This window comes from Vicugna pacos, chromosome 31, assembly GCF_048564905.1.
Source record: "Vicugna pacos chromosome 31, VicPac4, whole genome shotgun sequence".
In the NCBI taxonomy this organism is placed as follows: domain Eukaryota; kingdom Metazoa; phylum Chordata; class Mammalia; order Artiodactyla; family Camelidae; genus Vicugna; species Vicugna pacos.
In genome coordinates, this window is record NC_133017.1 from 799,355 (window position 1) to 821,430 (window position 22,076).

Consider the following 22,076-nt stretch of genomic DNA (forward strand, 5'->3'; position numbering starts at 1 on the left):
AAGGAATTCGTTAAAATGTAAGTTTAGACTTTTTTTATTATTATCATTTCTGCTTCTCTGTTTATCTTCAAGAAGTTCAAAATGAGTTAAATGGATTTATGGGAAAATAAAAATGTATGACATTTAAAATGTGTTTATTTGGTACATACACACGTATCTGGTTAGAATGTTACACACAGTCTAAGAAGTAATGTGAAATCCTGTAAAATGCACAAAGAGGTTACAGTCAAGTTAAATCCCTCTTAAGGACCCAGTGACTGTGAGGCAGGAAGCTCCATAGAAAGACTGGTAGGACCCCTAGGCAGGACCGCTGCTCTCCTCCCATCACAGTCCGGTTCCCTGGCCCAGAGGTTTTAATCTCACTTTTTGCCTCTAAAGCAGCTAACTTACACCTAGAATTCTATTGGTTCCCTGAGCTCACTTCTGATTGGTTATTACTCTCACTCCTGATTGGTTATTACTCTCACTTCTGATTGGTCCACTTCCCTAACTTCTGATTGATCCATTTGTAATACTTTATTTGCATGGAACTCACTCCTGATTGGTCTATTTCTACAGAGCTTATTCCTGGTTGGTCAACTTCTGTTGTACTTTATTTGCATATGATGTTGCAAAGTGTAAAACTGGCAGCCTATAAAAGGCCTGTATAAACCTACAGACAGGGTCCAGAGCTTTAAGTGTTAACTCCTCTGGGCTCGCTGGTGTAATAAACCTGAGTTCTCCATCTCTGAGTACTGTTTGGTCTCTCGCCTGGATCCATGTTGTTGTCATAACTGAGCTGTAACACTGAGCTGTAACACATTTTTCTGCAACAACCGTGCCCTGAATGGGAGAGAGGCTGGGCACAGCTACCTCCCACTAAACCCTGAGGTGTGGTGCCATCTGGAAGCAATATTGCACTGGCTTATGGGCATCATGCTCAAAGCACAGAATGGGAAGGTTAATGGAAAAACTATCAACAAGAGCACAGTTTGCAGATGTTTGAGAGTCCCTGTGATTGAGTAAGCTTGAACTCTTATTTCTCTGAGACCTCATTGCTTGCTTTGTAATCAACAGATCCTTCAGCATTAAATCTGCACTTGGACAGTGGCTGATGATTCTGTATCCCATGAAGAACATGCAGAATTGAGTTGGGACATAGAGAGGTCTAGGTTCCCTTTTGGGAGAGAGACATCATTGAAAGTATAGACTGTATTCAGCCAGGGCAGTGTCTTAAACTCAGATAATTCTATGAGATCCTCGCTCTCAGGCTTTAGGCTCCACCTTCTGCACTTACAACCTCTACTGCCTGCTCTGTAAATTGGGGATAACAAAGTGTTTCTTATCCAGGTTTGGGTGGAAATCAAGTGGGCTGAGGTTTGCAAAGCACTTGGAGCAGAGTCTGGTAAGACTTGAATATTCTATAAATACTTGTTTCTTGTTCCATATTCATTGCAACCTCAGTTGTGTTGTATCATGAAGCCAACCATGGGCTTTAGCACAGCGTGCTGGTAAGTGATGGTGTATTGGCCACCTTCTCTGGTCTTGGCTCAGATATCTTGGGAACTCAGTTTTCTTATTTGCAAAGGGTGAATTTGGAGTTCTCTCAGCTTGTTAGAATTTTAGAAATCTAGAACTCCATATGCATAGCTTGCAATTGTTTCTCACTTTCTCACTTTCTACCTCCTAGGCTTCACACATTTCTCATCCCAAATTGATTGTAGCTGTTTTCTTTTCTTCTCTCTCTTTAAAATTGCTGGAATACCTTAGGGGCTTGTTCTAGATTACTACACTTTTTTTTAAAATATTTTTTATTGATTTATAATCATTTTACAATGTTGTGTCAAATTCCAGTGTTCAGCACAATTTTTCAGTCATTCATGGACATATACACACTAATTGTCACATTTTTTCTCTGTGATTTATGATAATATTTTGTGTATATTTCCCTGTGCTATACAGTGTAATCTTGTTTATCTATTCTACAATTTTGAAATCCCAGTCTATCCCTTCCCACCCTCTACCCCCATGGTAACCACAAGTCTGTATTCTCTGTCCATGAGTCTATTTCTGTCCTGTATTTATGCTTTGTTTTTGTTTGTTTGTTTGTTTTTGTTTTTGTTTTTTAGATTTTGGTTTTGTTTCTCCTTGTACCAAAATCTCCTTGTATCAAATTTGCGTGCACATGGAGTCACCTTTGATTATCCATCACATACCAGTTCATGGCCCCTCTCTGCTCAGAAATTATGATTGCAAATTTGGTGTATATCCTTACAGACTCTTTTATTTTATTCTATTTGCACACATTTAAATAATTATAATTAATGAACATATTAAGGTTTAAATCTTGTTCCTAAAACCATACTGCAGAGATCATTCTGTAACTTGCTTCTTCTTCACATGTCTTGGAAAAATAACCATGTTTCCATATATAAAATTACCTATTATTTAAACTTCTGCACAGTATTCCATAGAATGACTGTACCAAGGTTTATTTTGCTATTGCTCTTGTGGACAATATTTATGCGGATTCCAGTTTTTTTTTTTTTATCATTTTAAACAATGATGAAGTAGACATCATTCTTTTTCCATTGCGTTTCCTTGGGGTAGATATTATGTAATGGAATTTGTGAGTCATTAGGTACTTTCTTTTTCAAAAAAAGTCAAAATAGTGAAAAATTTCCATCCAGAGGCCCCACCCTGCATCATGAGTGATTGCCATTTTTTTCTGGCTGTCTCATCAGTGTTTTATATTCTTAAATTTCTTTATTTTGTCAATTTGACAGGTGAAAATAGTATGAGGTTTTTTTTTTTCAATTTGGCTTCCATGATTATTTGCAAAATTAAGTTTGTTTTTTTTTTAATTCTTATTGGGACTTTGGGTGTCCACTCTTGTGGCATGCATTATATCTTTTGCCTATTATTACAATGAGCATTTGCTATTTTAACTGATGATTAATGACAGTTCTTTGTGTGTTCTGATTTTAATCCTTTGTAATATATGTTTCAATATTTTTTCCCAATCTGTGTGTCTTGATACTTAGAATGCATGTTGGCATACATTTGTTTAAAACTGTGATGTAGTAAAATTTGCAACATGTTCTTCATGTGGTTTTTATGTTCTGTATAAGAAGACCATTAAAAATAAATCATAACACTTTTCTTCACTATTTTCATATAATACATTTATAGTTAAGATTTTTTAAATTTAAGTGATGTGGGGTAGAATTTTAACAGTATTTATTTTCTCAAATGGCCATTCAACTATTGTAACACTTTTTTATGAATATTGACTTGTTGAATCTTGGCTTTCCTTACTTGGAATAAAATATTTATTCATAGTCAGTTGACATACATGCCTAGGTCTGCCTGTGGTTTTTCTAAAGGTTTCCTGTCCTTTTCTATTCATCTCTTTGTTCTAGTAAAAACACTTTACTCTTTTAATTATGATAGCTTTAAATCTGCATTGAATATCTTAATTTTTCTTTTTAGAAACTATATTGGCTATTTTTAAATACATTTTGTTCCATAAATTTTTCAAGCAGATTGTTTCATTAAAAATTATATTTAGATGTTGGTTGAAATTGCATTAAATTAGCCACATAGTTTGGTGAGTGTCCTTGCTCAGTCATCCTAAGACAGCCAGGAACAAGTCTGTAGTTGGACCAAGCCAGCTTTATTGAGCCATTCCAATGAGACAATCACACACCAGAAGCACCATGGGTATCTCACTGAGCAAAGAGGAAATAAAGTTATTGTGGGATTTTTAAAAAGGGTGGAGTTTACATGAAATTTAAATCAAGAAAACTTTCGATAAGCTCAAAACAAAGCAGGCTGTATGTTAAGGAGGCAATATCACAACACACCCACCGTGCAGACACAGGGTCCTGTTTCCCTAGAAACTACAAAGTGTGGATGGATGTGGAATGTGGTGTCCGAAAGTCCCTCCTGAGAAGCTCTGTGCCTTTGTGGGAAATTGAGACTCCTTAGCCATGTCAAAGTGACTTACTTAGATCTTCCTGGTCAGAGTGGCATGTTTCATCTTGCTGGTATAATTAACAATGAACATTTTTAGCTAGCCTATACTTTTAGAAAATACATTTTCTCATTGAGTGACAAGGCGGTTGTCACTCAGAGAAAGTGTTGTTAAATGCTGGCAGCTGCAATGTTATCTGCGGGAGAAGTACTGTGTCCTGTTCTGCTTACAGATGACTTACCTGTGTCTGCTATTCCCGCCCAAAGGATGGCCACACAAGTCCTTACTCCCCGAGTCTGAGTTAATTTTTACTTTCTCAGGAGGAAATGAATCTTTATAATTGAGTCTGTTTCTGTTTTATACATAAGAAATACATAAAACACATTTTTTTCACTGATTTAGGCATTTCTTCCTTTGCTTCAGTAAAGTTCAACAGTTTGTACTTTTCTTCATACAAATTTGGAAGATTCCTTGTTAGGCTTATTTTATGATTAGTTGATCAATTTGAGTTGATGAATATGAGTTTTTTCATTACAACTCATAAGCAATTGTTATTGAGTTTTTTACATTGATCTTCTAAACTATTTGTTGAACTCTTCAATTTTTTTCTTAGAAAAATCTTATTAGTTGACTCATCCATTTTCTACGTGGGTGACTATTTTGCCTGCAAATGCTGACTGTATTTTCTTCTCTTTTTTCTACATTCTTATATCTTTCCTTCTCATATTTTAGTGTTTTGGCTGCAATCTCCAATATATTGTTCAATAGTATAAATTGTGAGCATCTTTATATAGTTTCTGGCTATAATGGGAATGTTCCTCATGTTTTACTCTACACATGCTTCCTCTGAAAGCTTCAGGAAGGTTCTTTCTTACTACATTAAATAGTTTCCTTTTTTTTTTTCCATACTGAAAAGTTTTTTTTTTTGAGAGCCAAATTTAATCAAACTCTTATAAAAATTGTATTGAAATAATACTAATGCTTTTCTTAATATGTAAATATAGTGAATAGTTTTATAGGTTTTCTAATGTAGACCAAATTCTTAGTTAAACTTTAACTTTCTCTTTAAAACATTTAAGCCATGTTGCTCTTTAGAACTGTAATGTATTTTATTTGCCAGCACTTTATTTAGGCTTTTTTTTTTTAACACCAGTGTTCCTAAATCAAAAATCTGTAATTTCTTTTCTTGTGTATCACGTCATGCTTTCAAGAAATTTAAAGTTGTATTCGCTACCAATTCTCTTTTTCTAACTCTAGAGACCAAAACCCACTGATGGCTGCTGAGAGCTCTACAAAGATCACAGAGTTCATTTTCATAGGCTTGAAGTAACATCCTCGGCAGCAAGTCTTCATTTTCTTGCTCTTCCTACTCTTTTACCTCGTTACTATGACAGGAAACTTGGGCATGATTATCCTCATCCGGCTCAATTTCTGCTCCCACACACCGATCTACTTCTTTCTCAGTCACCTGTCCTTTGTGGACATCTGCTTCTCGTCAGTGGTGGGCCTCAAGATGCTCGCTGACTTCTTTGCTGAGAGGAAAGCCATCTCCTTCCTGGGCTGTGCCTTGCAGCAGTGGTTCTCTGGGTTCTTTGTGGCCATCGAGTGCCTTTTCCTGGCGTCCATGGCCTATGACCACTACGTGGCCATGTGTAACCCGCTACTGTATTCCGTTGCCATGTCCTGAAGGCTCTGCATCCAGCTGGTGGTGGGACTCTACACTGCGGGGTTTCTGAACACCATGACTCACACAACAGCTGCTTTTCGACTTCCCTTTTGTCGCTCCCATGTAATCAATCATTTCTTCTGTGACTTGTCCCCTCTGCTTTCTCTTGAGTGTGCGGACACCCGGATCAATAAGTTGTTAGCTTTCGTTGTGGCTGGAGCTGTCCTCATGGTCAGTAGCCTGACCATTGTCATCTCCTATTTTTACATCCTCCTTGCCATCCTGAGGGTCCCCTCTGCTGCTGGGAGGCACAAAACCTTCTCCATGTGCTCTTCCCATCTCACGGATGTTTCCATCTTGTACGGGGCTCTCTTTTCTATCTATGTGAGGCTGGGGGCAGTTTTCTCTTTGGACCTCGATAAAGTGGTGTCCATGTTCTACACAGCAGTCATCCCCATGTTGAATCCTCTCATCTACAGCTTGAGAAATACAGAAGTGAAAGCTGCCATGTGTAGGACCATCACTAGAAGGAAGTTTTGCATCAGAAGATAGACTTCCATCTAAAATACAGAAGAGAAAAGCTTCTTTTCAGACATGGCTAGATTACCTGTCATCATCCAAAGAGGCCAAAGAATTTGCAGAATTTAGGGGAATGTCATACCTCCATTCTTCTGTATGATTTTTATTTCGGTAACTTTTTAAAAGCTCATTTCTTTATGTCCCTACAAATGATAAAAATCCCCAGTCCTCCGTGGACTCAGAGCACTTCTGCTTCCTCAGACACCTTCATTACTGGAAATAGGATAAAATCTAAAACTGTGGGGACCACCTAGCTACTAACATTCTTGCACTAGTTGGACCAATGTAAATGTCCACATTGGGTGAGAGTCTTTGAAACAGCATGTATGTTCCCTGTTTCTAAATATGGAATTGAAAAGAGTAAACAGAGTAGTTACTTAGCTTACAAATGCTTTTTTTAACTAAATGAATCACCCATATCATATTCTTTTTCATATCTTTTATGCCTATTTGATTTATTCTTGCTTTCTAAAAATACAATGTCATGAACATTACAGGAAAGGAAAAGAAAATGTAGACAAGCAAATGAAGAACAACATTAACCAAAAAAAAAAAAAATCTTATACTCTTATTCTTCCACCAAGTGACGAGTCCTGGTAATAATTTCCAGATGCGTCTCTGCCTATTTGAGTTTAGTTCTAATTATAACTTCACTAATTGATGTTCAGTTTTTCCTCATTCTTTTAAATAAAAGATAGCTTACAACAGAAATTAGAAATAAGGTGCAAAAAAGTGAATGAGGAAATGAGAAAAATTCTAAAATATCAGAGGCAATAGGTGTTGAGAAGTTAGAGGTAAACTAAAATGGATAAAATGTGTATCTTATTTTCATGTTAGTCTTTTTTGTTATTGTTGTTTCCAAATTAAAAAAAAATCAATACAACAGAATGAAGTTAAAAACATTTAACACCTTTCTCCCCTGTCCTGACTCTCAAGATATTTTGAAGAGTTCAAGAGGTATTATAATCATTTCAAGAAAGATTAGTGATTTTTGAAAAGCATCTTTTGGGTACAAACTAGATTCTGCTGGCATTTTTGCCTTGATAGTTGTGTATGATCTAAAAATGTAAAATTTATCACTATTTAATAAAAAGAGCTACATCTGAAAAGGAAAAAAAAAACAGTGGGAAAACTTGAGTAGTGATACAGTAGTGAAAAACTAGGGTGTAGACTTCTGTCCAAATAACTTTCTTAATGGAGTTTCTGGATAAGCAAGTGCTCTCTTAAGCAGTGTTGATGAGATGACAGCCACAATCAGTCTTCCTCACTCCAGGGTTAGTTGAACTTGCTTTGAATATTGCAGTTATTATAAACACAGTGCATTACAGGGAATGGGCATGGAGTGGCTTGGGTTCGGAAGTGAGCAAGCTATGCAGGGAACTGGATACCAAGACGTTGAGGTGGTTTACTGGCTGGTGCTAATTATAGTTTCAGTGAAGCAACTGTCTCAGACAGAAGGAACCAATCCCTTGCCACATAACCAGAGAGACAGAAATAGTGCCAATAGGATGTAATTAAAAGGATCCAGGTGCTAGCTGAAAACTTTCCTCCATTTAATTTATAATATTTTTTTGTGGAAGCAGTTAATTAGATGGAGGGTGAACAGTTTCAGATGTATATGTGTTTCCTGCTAGTAGTGAAATAAAGTGACATCTCTTTCTCTTGCTGGAAGGTAAATTATCAGTGTTTTGATCTGTGCCTTAGAGCAGAGGTTCTTTAGATTCTTGTGGCTGGTAAGGGGCTCCTCTTATCACCCGTGGTATATACATATCTTCTAGAAGCCAGAGCTCTGTTTCCTTGCCATGTGACACAGATGCTGTGTCAGGGTCGTGGGCAGGGTTTATGCTGTTACATTCATGAACACCACCGTACTTCATGACCCCTGTTGATTTCCAGCTACTCTCCATGGTCATTTATGAAACATCTCCCAACTATTCACCACCAAATATTCTGGCACCTCATGCAGCATATTTTTATTTAAAAACATTCTTATGATAGAATTTTTACCCATATAGAATAATAAAGTAGTAAAGTGAACCCTTAATCCAGGGTTCCCATCATCCAGATTGTTGCTTTTTGATTGTCCTGGAGTGATTGCACACATCAGTGGTCTAACTGTCTGGATAGTCTCTACTTCTTTGCTGCTATTGTGAGAATCCACTGAGCTGCTGGAGGGCGCAGCCCTCCACCCTTGCTTTTATCATGAATTATCTCTATGCCACATAGGGATCACTTCTCTGTCTATGACTTAGTCTTTCCTGGTTTTCCTGGCTTTCTTAAAAGAGTGTGGTCTCTAACATGGAAGTCCTATCACCAAAAGGAATAACTATAAAGATGTTTTTTTGCTAAGATCTAAGTTCATATCCAGGAAATGGAAAAAAAGAAAAAAGAGCTATGCAAATGAAATGGATTGGGAATGTTCCTGTGCTTCTAGGCCACTTAGCAGTGCTTCTCAGTAGCTGGGCAGAGGCGTGGCTGCCTGTCAGAATTTGCTTTTGTAATCTGGGTGCCAGCTTGTTCCCTCCTTTCCCAGGAAAAGAGTCAAAGTTCAAACCCCATGCTCAGCAAGTCAAATTCTGCTTCCAGGAGACTGCACTTCATCCTGACTTTGAACCCCAGACTTGCCCTCAAACCTAGTTATTGGATCTCTGCACCCAAGAAAGGTACTAGAACACTTCCTCCTTTCTCCCTGCCTCAACACCCAGTGAATATTTCTTTTTTGGCAGTTGAACTTCTAGTATCTAAATTTGATGCTATAAGATACACTCACAATTCTGATCTCTTTTAATTATGATATTGGACTAGGAAAAATATTCAACATTAAAAATAAAAGATCCATATCCTACTACACCTGAGTTTTTGGAATCCAGGTAGCTCTGGTTGAGCCTGAGGCCCACAGGGAGCTTTGTATCCCCACGCACCCTTGGGATGAGTGAGTGATGCTGGACACCTCTGGAGTAATCTGGGAGGAGGACAGTTACATAATGGTAATGCTAGGGAATTCATTTATGGTTATCCAGTGGCCACTCTGAGTCTCAGCTCCGTAATTGATCCAAGTCACAGTCCAGCATCCTTCTCCCATAATGCTTGACTCTTACAGCCCTGGGGAGCTGGGGTGATGAGAGCACAAATGTGGGTCACAGAGTCTTAGATTTTATTCATCTCACAATGTCTGGAGACTCCACTAGGACAAGCTATACTGTGTGACCTGGAAAGCAGCTTTAATGGCTGGACCTTAAGCAGTCATCTGGGACCATGAAGAAACTTTGGTGTTCCTGATATTGTATATCAGCCATATCAGCCCTATGTTGGCTACCTCTAGATATATTTTATGACAGAGAAAATAAATCCCTTTAAATATTAAATATTTTTAACAGTTACTGTTATTTTGAGTTTTCTGTCACAGGAATAGGAAATCCTAACTCAAACGGACACAAATGAAGACAGAGTGGGAACGGAGCATCCACACTGCACCTTGGTTGACTCTTGGCTTGATTGTTAGGTTTAGTGCATTAAAAGATAATTAAATTCAAAAGATAGTCCATCTGACACCCTTCAAGAGAAACCAATGCTATGAGTTTGGCTCAGTTCTTGCTTACTGATCTGGTGGCCGTGTCCAGAGTGTTGGGGTTCCCTCACTGACTTCCCCTACTGGACAAAGTGCTTACATCTGTGGTTTGGGGAAGGCGGGGTCTCATGATTGACAGCCCCACCAGGTATGGGAAGGACAAGTTTTCTATGATAAAGAGTGGTTCTGTTGCCAAAGAAGGGAAACAGGAGATCTGGTCAGGCAGATAAACATATTTGAAATGGAACTTTGAGGAAAGAGAGAGAAATATTTAAAGAAGATGTTCTGGAACAAGAAAGAGACCATTTTCACACTTTCCTATCCCCTACCAACACGAGAAAGACTATGAAAATAAAATTTATTTTTAATATGCTTGGGTGTGTGTGTGTGAGAGAGAGAGAGAAAGAGGGAGAGAGAAGGAGAGTGAATTTAAATGGGAATGTCGCAATTATGTTTAGGATGCGATATTGCAAAATTCAAAGTAAGAATCAATATCTAACATTACAGATACTTTAAACAAAACATTTCTTGTAGTCATCTATGAGATGGGGATAACATTATGTAGGCCACTGTATTAATATAACATTAGGTAAGACTTTATAGATAAACGTCCAAGACATTGTGACTGATATTTCTATTCTTCTTCTTGATTTTTTAGGTTAATAAAAATTCCATATGATCATATTTATAAATTTTAGGAAGGCATAGGACACCATCTGCTCCTGATTAATTTGGTAAAATTTTAGTAGCCTAGAAAGAGAAGAATCCTCTCTTATCACATGTCCCGGGTAAACACTACTTCTTTATCATCGGGGTCTAGGACAATATGTGACACCAAAGATGTTATTCACTAGAAGTTTGTTAAATCTATCTGAGGTCATTTTGGAGGGAATGTGATAAAACATCATAATTTTTATTATTCTTTTTATTAAAGTGTAGCCGATTTACAATGTTAGTTTCAGGTATACAGCAAAGCAATTCAGTTATATATATATATATTCAGTTTCTATTCTATTATGCTCATTATAAGAAATTGAATATGGTTCCCTGTGCTATAAAGAGAGTAGGTCCTTGTTGTTTGTCTATTATGACATTTGTCTTTGTCTGACTCCTTCACTTAGAATGATGACTGCTAAAGCCATCCATGGTGCTGCAAATGCGTTATTTCATTGCTTTTTATGGCTGAGTAGTACTACATTGTAGATATAAACCACATCTTTATCCAGTCATCTGTCGATGAACATCTAGATTGTTTTCATGTCTTGGTTGTTGTAAATAACTCTGAACGTTAGGAGGCATGTGTCTTTCAGAATTAGTTTTCTCTGGGTATATGCCCAGGAGTGGGATTGCTGGATCATATAGTAAGTCTATTTTTATTTTTTTAAGGAACCTCCATACTGTTTTCCATAATGGTTACACCAGTTTACATTCTCACCAACAGTGTAGGAGGGTTCCCTCTTCTCCACACCCTTTCCAGCATTTATTGTTTGTAGACTTTTTAATGAAAAACATCATTAATTTTTAAGGCTGGTATTAGTCCGGTTCCAATTTCATGTTAATAAAGGTCCCCTCAAAATGACCTTATTCTCTAAATTCTTAAAAACCTAGTTTTAAATATTTAGTATTATTTTTGAACATGAAGGTCAAAGTTTGTTAAAGTTTGTTATACTTTCAGCACCATGAAATGCACTATTTCACATTCTTAATTAGCTGCCCCCCTTCTGCTCTTTATTCATCTCCTATTAACACGATCTACTGTGAGTATAGACTTGTTCAAATAAAGAGTAAGCACTATTTCATGTGCAATGACTGACGTCATTCCTTTTTAAGATGTTGTTAAACTGTGCCACTAGGTGGCAGCTTCAGCGTGTCAATCACACTGAAATTGTCCACTAATGTTTCTTTTTGTAATCAAAAGAATTGTGAAAATAGTAGGCTTGGAAAAAAGCTTTTGAAAGTCTAAGAGTTAATTGTGAAGGGCTGTGAAATTGTATACAAGTTTTGTGTGTTTGGACCTCTGTACAGGAAAAGAAATGTCTTAAAGATTCTTTAAAGTTCATGGCACATAAAAATTTAAAATCCCTCATCTCTTCTAACATTGTGGTTTTCATTTTCTTATTTTGTGAAACAAAAGCATAAAGGAGGAAAATGATTTTCTTATTACACATAACGGAATTATGGCACTCTTTTTCTGGAAACACATGGTTCAGAGATTTTTACTCCATCAACATTCTTATAATTCCTTACATCACCATAATGATAATAACAGACTTTTTAACATTAGCTACAAATATTTTCTAGTCTATACTTTGCAAATTTAAAAAATAAAATTATGTATTTTAAAAATATTTTATTACTATTTTCATCTTTAAATACATATTGACCATAGATTGGAGTGTTTGGCAAATATTTATTTTTATGTTTTATGGTTTTGCATACTTGTATTTTAATCTAATTACTCAGGAATTTTAAATACCTAAAGAGCAATCATTTTTTCTTCATGAAATAATACTTGAATATTAATAATGGTAATTGTAAAATGCTACTGTCAGTTGAGCTATTAAAACACTCTTTAAGAAGAGGTGATGTAAAATTCTTAAGTAGCAAGTGGTGTTGTAAGTCCTGTAAAAATGATTTTGAGATAACTCTGTAAGGTAGGAATTATCCTCATTCAAGAGACAAGGAAACTTAGGGTCCTTAAAGGGCAGTGACTTCCTGAAGCCTCACAGGAAATGGCAGACACAGACGTCAGATAAATACTGCTTTGTTCTCAAGCACCTTCATCCACTGTCTCCCTTGTCATCTGTATGATATCTTAATGCTACCTGTTTTATTCAGTCTTCTGCTTAGGTCCCAGTATCACCCAGTTCTAACTCTTACTGTTCTACAGTGTCTTTTACTTTTAGGTCAGTATGCCTGTAACTTTATGCCCCACTTACCACTTTTGGAATTTTTCTCAGTGTATTTACTAATGAAATGTTTTATGTACATTGATCATCTAGTTTTTCAATGAAATATAAATTTGAAAAAAATCCATATAAAAATCTGGTAATTTGTCAATGGAAATTTTCTATATAAATTGTCAATGGGAGTCAGTTCATTCAATCTGCGGTTTCTTTTCCCCGACATTCCTCACTCTGACAATTCTCATTTGAGAAATACTTTTCATAGCACTTTATTGGTTAAGTTCTTATTTCTTAAACTGTATTTCCATAAATCCCTGGGTGTCCACTGTAATTCTCTCCCATGGTACAAGAAAAAAATACTTACATTTTCATCTGGGTGGCACCTGTATAAATATAGATAAACATTTTATGTAGCAGTGGTCAGTATTAAGATAATAAAAGACTAATTAGTATAAATGCTTCAACATCTTCACTAAACAGATTTCCTGCCACAGATGACTCCTCTACTGTCTGCTGCCAAGTGTCATTTCTGCCAATGTGGTTAATCAGTCTAAATGATCTGAAACATCTGAGTTTCCAGCTGTGAGCCCTGGAATTTAAGGCAATCCTTGCCTGGTCCTTCTGTTAGTGAAAGTAGGGGAATAAAAGTTACCTTGGTTCTTATTCACCCCCCAAATAATGAATTTCTAACAGGAGATAAAGAGCGTGATGCACCCCGAGAATTGGGAGTGGGCCAATGCAAGAGAGGAAAAAAATGGCGCCACTGCTTTGTGTTTCCTGTTTTTATGTCCTGGCTTAGGGGTGCTTTTCATGATCGATTACTGATGGCTTACCTTCTCTGAGTGCTCAGGCTGACTGACAGCACGTGTTCCTCTTGCTCAGGCACAGACACACCCATCTCTTCTATGCATGTTTTTACCCTTGATGCACACATGAAGAATTATGTTTAAAGGACATCCCAAGATGATAACAGTGCACTGGACGTGGAAACAGAGCAGAGAGCTTCAGGTGAAATTTTTTTAAGCAAATGAAATTGACAGACTACCTGATGCATCTAAAACTCTACCTGTTTTGGACAAAGTCTCGGGAGAATGAGCTTCTTTCACAATGTGTGGTGAATGCTGTGTATGAGGAAAGTCCATTTTCCACATTCTTTGCCCTTGTTCCCAAACCATTAATGCACAAGAAAGAAGGACATGGAAAGCTATGTCCTCTAGTGTCACCATCATCTTTGCTACTTTCATTTACAAAGGATTCCATAGACTCTCCTTGCTTAGCTTGGAACTAGAGAAAATGGAGAGCCTATATCCAGGCAGAAACAAACATAAAATCACCAGAAAATAGATCTCATGGGACTTCCTTATGCTATGAAGCAAAACTATAATTGGGCTTTCCCTTAGCAGCTCATCCCCAGGATATAGTACACTTTGGGGAGCGAGCATCTTCCATAGCAACAAGAAAGACAAAATGATGCAACTAGTTCAGGGGGCTTTTAGCTAATTTTTGAAGATGCTGAATATGTCTTACAGTGGAGTCTTCCATGTTTTCTTTTTGGAAGAAAATACAGAATAAAATTAAATGACTATTGAAAATTCTGACCCATTTTTGTGTGTGTGGAAGTAGCCACGTCAAGGGAAGGTGAAACCTGGGAAACTGGCTCGCTTTTGCTTTAGTTCTTCATGCCATCTTTAAAGAAGAGGGAGCCCTTTACAGTGTAAGTTGTGACCTTCTGCACATTATCTGTTCTTCTTTCTGCCTCATGTTTAGCAAGCTAGGAGAACACAAATGAAAGTGGGATTGAAATAAGTGATCTTTGTGGTTCCTGGTCAAGATCAGCGTGATCCTCACCATTATTTGATGACTGAGGAAGGTCTCAGGAGGGATGACATGGGGAAACAGGTTTAGGTTCTGTAACTGGGTCAAAGTATAATCAGTAAGTATGAAATGAGACAGGGACGCTGCAGCAGCAGGTCGGGGGGAAGGCAGCACTGAATTCAGCTCACAGCCCGATCTAAACCACCAGATGATGTCCTTGCTCAGACAAGGCTGTCATGGGCTGTGCTGATATTATCCTTGGGCTCCAGACCTGAGGTCTGATTGTGTCCCCCACCCCGTATGGAGCACTGCATTCTATCCTAAGCACCAAGCGACAAAGAAAAACAGAGACATTAAAATGTGCATGGAAGGCTTGGGCAGGCTTAGGAACCAAGACTGACAAGGAAGCATTGAGGACCTCTGGGCAGTTGTCAAGTGGAAGACTGAGAAATAGCACTGACAATAGTGGCTGATCCTGGAGGAGCTGTCAGACTCTTGAAGAGACTTGAGCAAGAGGTGCGTGTGATGGGTGGACAGTGTGACTGGCTAATCCATCTTTTTCTTTAATTCCCCTGAAGTGAAGGATGGCATATTAGCTGTAGTAGTTGCCCTCAGAGGAGGCCTTGCTAAAGTCAAATGATCAATTTCAAGTTAGAGAAGTGAAGGGAACTGTCTAGCATAAGGCTGCTGTTGAATTCCAATGTTCATGGACTAGTAAAAAAAAAGTTAAAGGTAAAGTGTAAGAAGTTTTCTGAGCACTCATCAACCCTCTCATTCTAAGTGGATGAGAATTCTGGGAGATCAAGGGTTTAGCCACACTGAATGAATGCAGCAACTCAGGTTCAAAGAGATCAGCTGATGTAACCAAGGTTACCCTTATAGTGGGTGAAAAAGGACATATGTATGATATAGAGGTGGTACAAGTTAGCCCCTTTTCCCAGCTTCTTCCCTATACTGTTTCCATAAAGGGGATATTAAGCTTGACACTCTATTATCCAGTGGCCTTCCTACCAATGACCAGTGGATAGAACCTAACACCAGGATTCGGAAGCCAAAAATGCATTGCCTGTACTTATACTGCAATGAATTTTGAATCTCTTTGAGATGAAAGGATCTGTGAAGACACAGGAAACATTTCCACAGTGTGAAAAAGGAAAGGGCACAGTCAGTTTTGACCAATATATGTTCTAAGCCCATTTCTGCCATTTGCTAGCATTATGAGCATGCCTTGATCTTCAGTCATCCTCTTATGTAAAGTGAAATAATGGGGGGAGGGTAAAGCTCAGTGGTAGAGTGTGTGCTTAGCATGCACAAGGTCCTGGGCTCAATCCTCACTACCTCCATTAAAAAAATAAATAAAAAATGAAGTTAATTAATTACTAAACTTAATTACCTCCCCCATCAAAGTAAAATAAATAAAAAAATGATAAAATTAAAAATCAAAGATAGCATTAAAAAATAAGGTGAAATAATATTTAGTTTTCAAGATTATTAATGGGACTACATAAGGGAAAAATATGAACAATTATTCTGCACTTAACTCGGTTCTTAATAAGATGCTGCTACATGCTTTGCATGCATTATCTCATTTAATCCTCACAACAATTTACAACATAGTTGTTACTATTATTAATCCTGCCCCAGAGGTGAAGAAAAGTCAGTGTTCCCAGGGTCAGACAGGTAGATTCCCGGGCCAATGAAGGACATACACTTAGCCTTGGGTTGTATAATCACCAAGTGCACAGCATTCAGCCTGAAACGGAGTGGGTGCTCCTTCTTCTCCAGCTTGCCTCATTTCCATTCTCCTGCATCCCTTCACCAGGTGTGCGTCCAACTGGTGAACTCACTGAAGCTGCAGTTACTGAGTGTTTATTCTGGAACTATCTCTGCTATCGGTTAGTTACAGGAACTCGAGCTTTTAGGCTGGTGTTTTCTCATCCATATGTTGACAGGGTTCTATAGAGTCTTAAAATATTGTAGCTTCAGGTCTGGTCTTTTGCGCTGGCTTCTATCTTGCCTGTATTTCCTTAGCCATAGTGTGTAGCTAAGTCATATCCTCTCCAATGTTCTCCTGTGTCCTCCTTTTGAAAGTACGTCCACCCAATCTGTTGTGATGCGTCTACTCTCCGTGATGGAAACCAGCATCGGTCATGGCCAGTGAAAACTACGCGCGGGTCACTGAGCTCATTTTCAGAGGTTTGAATTACAACCCCAACTGCAGGTGCTTCTCTTCCTGCTCTTTCTGAGTTTCTACGTCATCAACCTAACCGGAAACTTGGGGACGGTTTTATGATACAGATCGATGCCTGCCTTCACACACTCATGTGCTTTTTCCTCAGCCACCTGTCCTTTGTGGACATGTGCTTCTCCTCAGCCATGAGCCTCAAGACGCTCACCGACTTCTTTGTGAAGAGGAAGGCCATCTCCTTCCTGGGCTGTGCTTTGCAGCAGTGGTTCTTTGGGTTCTTTGTGGTGGCAGTGTTTTCTCCTGGCGTCCATGGCCTACGACCACTATATTGCCATCTGCAACCCATTATTGTATTCAGTTGCCATGTCCTGGAGACTCTGTATCCAGCTGGTGGCTGGTCCCTATGCCATTGGGTTTGTGTACACTATGATGCACACAACAAATGCATTTTGCCTTCCTTTTTGTGGCCTCAATGTCATCAATCATTTCTTCTGTGATATGTCCCCCCTGCTTTCCCTCATGTGCACTGACACCAGGCTCAACAAGTTAGTCGTCTTTGTGGTGTCGGGAGCCATGGGAGTCTTCAGCGGTCTGACCATCCTGGTCTCCTATGTCTGCATCCTCATCACCATCCTGAAGATCCGCTCTGCCGAGGGGAAGCACAAGGCCTTTTCCACCTGCTCGTCTCACCTGATGGCCATCTCCATCCTGTATGGTACTCTTGTCTTCATTTGCTTGTGGCCTAGTGCAAGTTTCTCCCTGGATCTCAATGAAGTGGTGTCGGTGTTTTACACTGCAGTCATCCCCATGTTGAACCCACTTATCTACAGCTTGTGGAACAAGGAGGTCAAAGGTGCCATCCACAGGATGGTCACAAAGAGGAAGTTCTGTAGGGCCTAGATTCTTATCTCCAAAGGACACTGGGAGAGGAATCAAAGAGAACAGACCAATTGTGTAGATTCCTAAAGATTTCAGGCCACCTGAGAGTGGGGGCTTGGTGGCACCTCTTTACCCATTCATTCATCCAGTTATTTATTCATCTGGTCACCCGATGTGGATTCATTAAAACATGCATGTGATCTTCTATTACCGTTCAAACCCACACCCACTTAATTTTGTTTCTCTCAGACACCTCACAGACCAATTATTTTCAAAACAATGTTATTATTTAATATCAGTTACTAATTGTTTAAATCATCCCACTAATACATTTTCTTTTTCTGCTGACTCCTTGGCAAATATTCCAATTCCCAAAAATGGGAATTTAAAAATTTTTGTGCTGGGTTTTACATGCACATCTAGCTCCCTTCAATAGGCATCTGTACAAAAACATGATGTGGGGCTTTATGTTTAACCTCATAAATGGAATGAAGCTCTTGGCTGTACACACCACTCTGGGGGATGGCCTTGAGACAAAGGACTATGTGTGTGTCAGGAACTGAAGATGGGCCCTGTTTACAGTAATAAAGGCCCTAGTGTTTATCTCCGATACATTTCATACCTGAAAGGGCTTCTGACCGAATGGGCTAAGACTGTATTTTCTCAGGACTCAATTTTCTGGTAGACGTTTAGAGGATTAACTAAGCATCTCTGGTTTGGGGCTTGTTTGTACATAGGCCAGTGCCTTCTGAACCCTGACATGAAGTCCCTCCCCAGTCAGGAATGTACAGGGAAATGCTGTGGTTGGAGGTAGACTCACAGTCTAGATCTGCCTGTTCTTAGTAAGGTCAGTACATTTGTAGCATCATGACGAACCGCATCCATGCAGCTCAATTGGATGGTTTTGACTCCTGTGTGTGTTGAGTGCTGGGCAGCCTTCAGGTCTGAGTGCAGTGATGGACCACCACTGAACGGGGAGAGCGGTCACCCCTGCCAGGGTCTTCCCATCCTCTCAGAGACCCAGGAAGGGTGCCCCTTCTATCTTACCTCTCTTGGTCTGTCTGTGCCTTTTCACTTTGGGATGAAGGGACCAAAAATAGACAGCGTTTCACTGAGGAAATGCATCAGACTTTGTAGATGACATTACAGTATCATGCTATAGAAATGTCCTCAGAAGTTAGGATAGCAGGTCTAAGATGTACTAATGTTCATCACCCTTTTGGTGTACCCCTCAAGCCCATAACAAGATAAATGGAAGTACTGATAATGGCTACCTTATCATAAGAACACTGTAAAGATTAAACTAGAGAAGGCATGTGGAATTACTTCATAAACTGTAAACATATCTTGCTGCCTCCTCATAAAATCTATTCGAGTGAATGACCCTGCCCTGGGACTGGCTGGGCTGGCCCCATTTACCAGTGAGCCTGCTCTAGCCTAGGGCCCAGCTTTACCCACCAGTGGGCAGACATCAGCTGTGAGAAAACTTTAGCTTCACAGCCTGTGTGACCCAGGCCACACACTAGCAGGCCAGACCCTGCCCAGGGACCAGCTGGGCACTGGCCCACCCACTAGAAGGCTAACACAAGCTTCAAGACACTCAGACCCCTGCAGCCAACTGTGTAAGGAACCGACCCCACCCACCAGGGATCCAACACCAGCTCTGGGATCCCTGGGCCCTGCAACCAGACCCCAAGACCCAGCTCTGCCCACCAGTGGGCTGTCATGAGCCCAGGACTACCAGTGGGTGGGCAATAGCCCTGGGATCTCCTTGACCCTGACTCCACCCATCAGTAACCCAACACTACCCCCCGGGCCCCCAAGGATTCCACAGTCAACCACCTCCTTATCATGTTCCACCAACCAGTGATTTGGTAACTAACAGGACTAGGGGTCAACCAAACCTACAAGGCTTCCCCTGTAGTCATCCCACCACAACAGACAGACCCTCACAGCCCTCGTAAGTGGTACCCCTAGGGCACAGAGCCCTGGTGATGAGAGTGGTGTGCTCTGCTGGGACACATATGGGACAAGCTCCTACAAATGGCAACTTCTCCAAAGTTGGGAAAAGTAACCAACCTACCAGGTACATAAAAATAAATACAACAACTTAGGCAAAAACCACATAGTGGAAACAGCAACATTTTCAAACCAAGGTGTTATAGGATAAGTGCATAGTGTTTCAGATTCCTCAATATTTCTTCCTTTCCAGGAGATTGCATTGTGGTAATGGGAAGGGGAGTGGAGGCATTATGGAGCAGGGAAGAGCTGGAGTTGTGGAGAAGTCACCCACGTTCTAATCCTGGATTAAGAATCCTAGATCTCTCACTTGAGTTTTATGATTTTAGGGTTGTCTTTTTTTAAATTTTATTTTTTATTGAAATGAAGTTGATTTACAGTGTTAGTTTCAGGTGTACAGCAAAGCAATTCAGTTATACATAAACATATATATACACACACACACACACACACACACACACACATACATACATTTCAGATTCTTTTCCATTACAGGTCCTTAAAAAAAGTTGAATCTAGTTCCATGTGCTTGACAGTAGGTCCTGGTTGTTTAGGGCTGTCTTTTAACCCAGCTGATAAGCCAGGGAGAATGATGCCAAACCCACCAAAGCTTTGTGACCAGTTTCGTAAAGGAGCTGATGTTCACAGGAGAGAAATAGGAGGCAGCCTTACTCACTTTCATTATTGCCCCTTCAAAATGCTGCTGTGTTATTCCAGCCTTTCCTACTGCTCCCTGACATCACAGACAGGTCAAAGAGTTTTCCTTTCACTCAGGAGAAACAAATTATTTCCCTTTCCAAGTATCAAAATGTCAAGTCCACTGTAATGTCCAATGACACACCCTTTTCCAAATTGAAACATTTCCCTTCCTTCATCCTGGGCTCTGGAGCCTGAGTGGTGAAAGGGGGCAAACCCAACTCTTGGTTCATCGTGGCACTTCCTTTCCCACACTCACTGCTGTGTGTGGCCAGTCCTAGATCAAAGGCCAGGGTGGAAGTAAGAGGGGCCAGAGAGCAGGAGAAGTTGATGGGACAAGTTGAAATCCGGTGTCAGCATCCTTTAATGACAGATGCCTGATTACTGGCTCTTTCTCTTGGAGGATGCTTTGGTGGGTTCCTCAGAGCCAGAGCGCCCCTCACCCCAACTACCTGTGACCCCCGAGTTCAGCCCTTCAGTCCTCTGTGAGGCCAGGTCCTCCTCTGGCTGGACAGCCCTGCAAATCTCTGGCTTCTGACCTCGAATCTGGGCTGTGATTATCCCACCCCTCCAGAAGGCTGACTTGAGGCAGTCCCTTTTTAGGACAACCCAAAATGTTCCCTCTTCCATGAGGCCAATATCTGACTCATAGGGACTGCAGGCACTACTGGTCCTTCCAAAGTCTGGAAGAGCAGGCTCTTTCCTTTGACTTGTAAAGGGAAAAGAGTAGCCTATTGACAATTCTCTCCAAAGAAATCCTCCCTGAATTGTCTTCACCTCCTGTCCACAACTTCCTCTTCCCTAGGGTTAAAGAGTTCAGAGGTGAATGATCTGATCTGCCAACCCTGGAGACTCCAGGGTGAGATGTTCCCATGGCCTTAGGGAGGGGGTGTCCACATACTCTGTGTGAAAATTCAGCAAGTTCAGCCACGGAGTATTTTGTCCATGATTCAGGGGCCTCTGCTAAAAACTCCGAGACAGCATCTGAGCATCCTATTATAATTTAAATCAGATAGTAAAGGCAGGAACCTAGTTATGTGCCTTGTTATAATAAATTCTCAATGAATAGAGGCTATTTTACCATGTTGACACTGACTAAAGCATTTTTTTCCCACCTGAGACAGTCCCTAAACATTGCTGCATGTTAAAAAAAAAAGTTGGTTTCTGTATTATTACCTGATGCTTCATTACCAGTACTTTACAAATACCTTACAAATTTTCAATACTGTGAGATTTCCATTGACTGAGAAAATGTACATAATCACAGAGTTATTTTTTGTATTTCTGTGGTAATGTTTTCAGAATAAAGATCTTTATGTTTGCTTTGTATAATAATGAAAGTGTTAGAAATAATAGCTTAGTTAATTTATCCTATAATTCTGCACTGGATTTCTTTTTTTAAATTTTTATTAAAGTACAGTCAGTTTACCATATTCGGTCAATTTCTGGTGTACAGCACAGTACTTCAGCCACTTAGGAACATACACATATCCATTTTCAAATTCTTTTCCACCATGTTACTACAAGATATTGAATATGGTTCCCGGTGCTATGTAGTATGAAATTCTTATTTATCTATTTTGTATATATTAGTTAGTATCTGCAAATCTTGAACTCTTAATTTATCCCCCCCACCCCTTCCCCTCTGGTAACATGAATTTGTTTTCTATGTCTGGGAGTCTGCTTCTATTTTGTAAACAAGTTTGGCTTTTTTATAGATTCCAAATATAAGAGATATAAGATATTTTTCTCTGTCTGCAATGAGTTTTAAGTACTGTTTGTGTCCCACAAATTATAGTGCTCTC

The 22,076-nt window shown here is 39.5% G+C and overlaps 2 pseudogenes; both read left to right on the forward strand.

Moving 5' to 3' along the window:
* Positions 1–5,228: 5,228 nt before the first annotated feature.
* LOC140690585 (olfactory receptor 5G9-like) lies at positions 5,229–6,173 on the forward strand (annotated as a pseudogene).
* A 10,466-nt stretch (positions 6,174–16,639) lies between these two features.
* Positions 16,640–17,577, forward strand: LOC140690785 (olfactory receptor 5G9-like; annotated as a pseudogene).
* Positions 17,578–22,076: the final 4,499 nt, after the last annotated feature.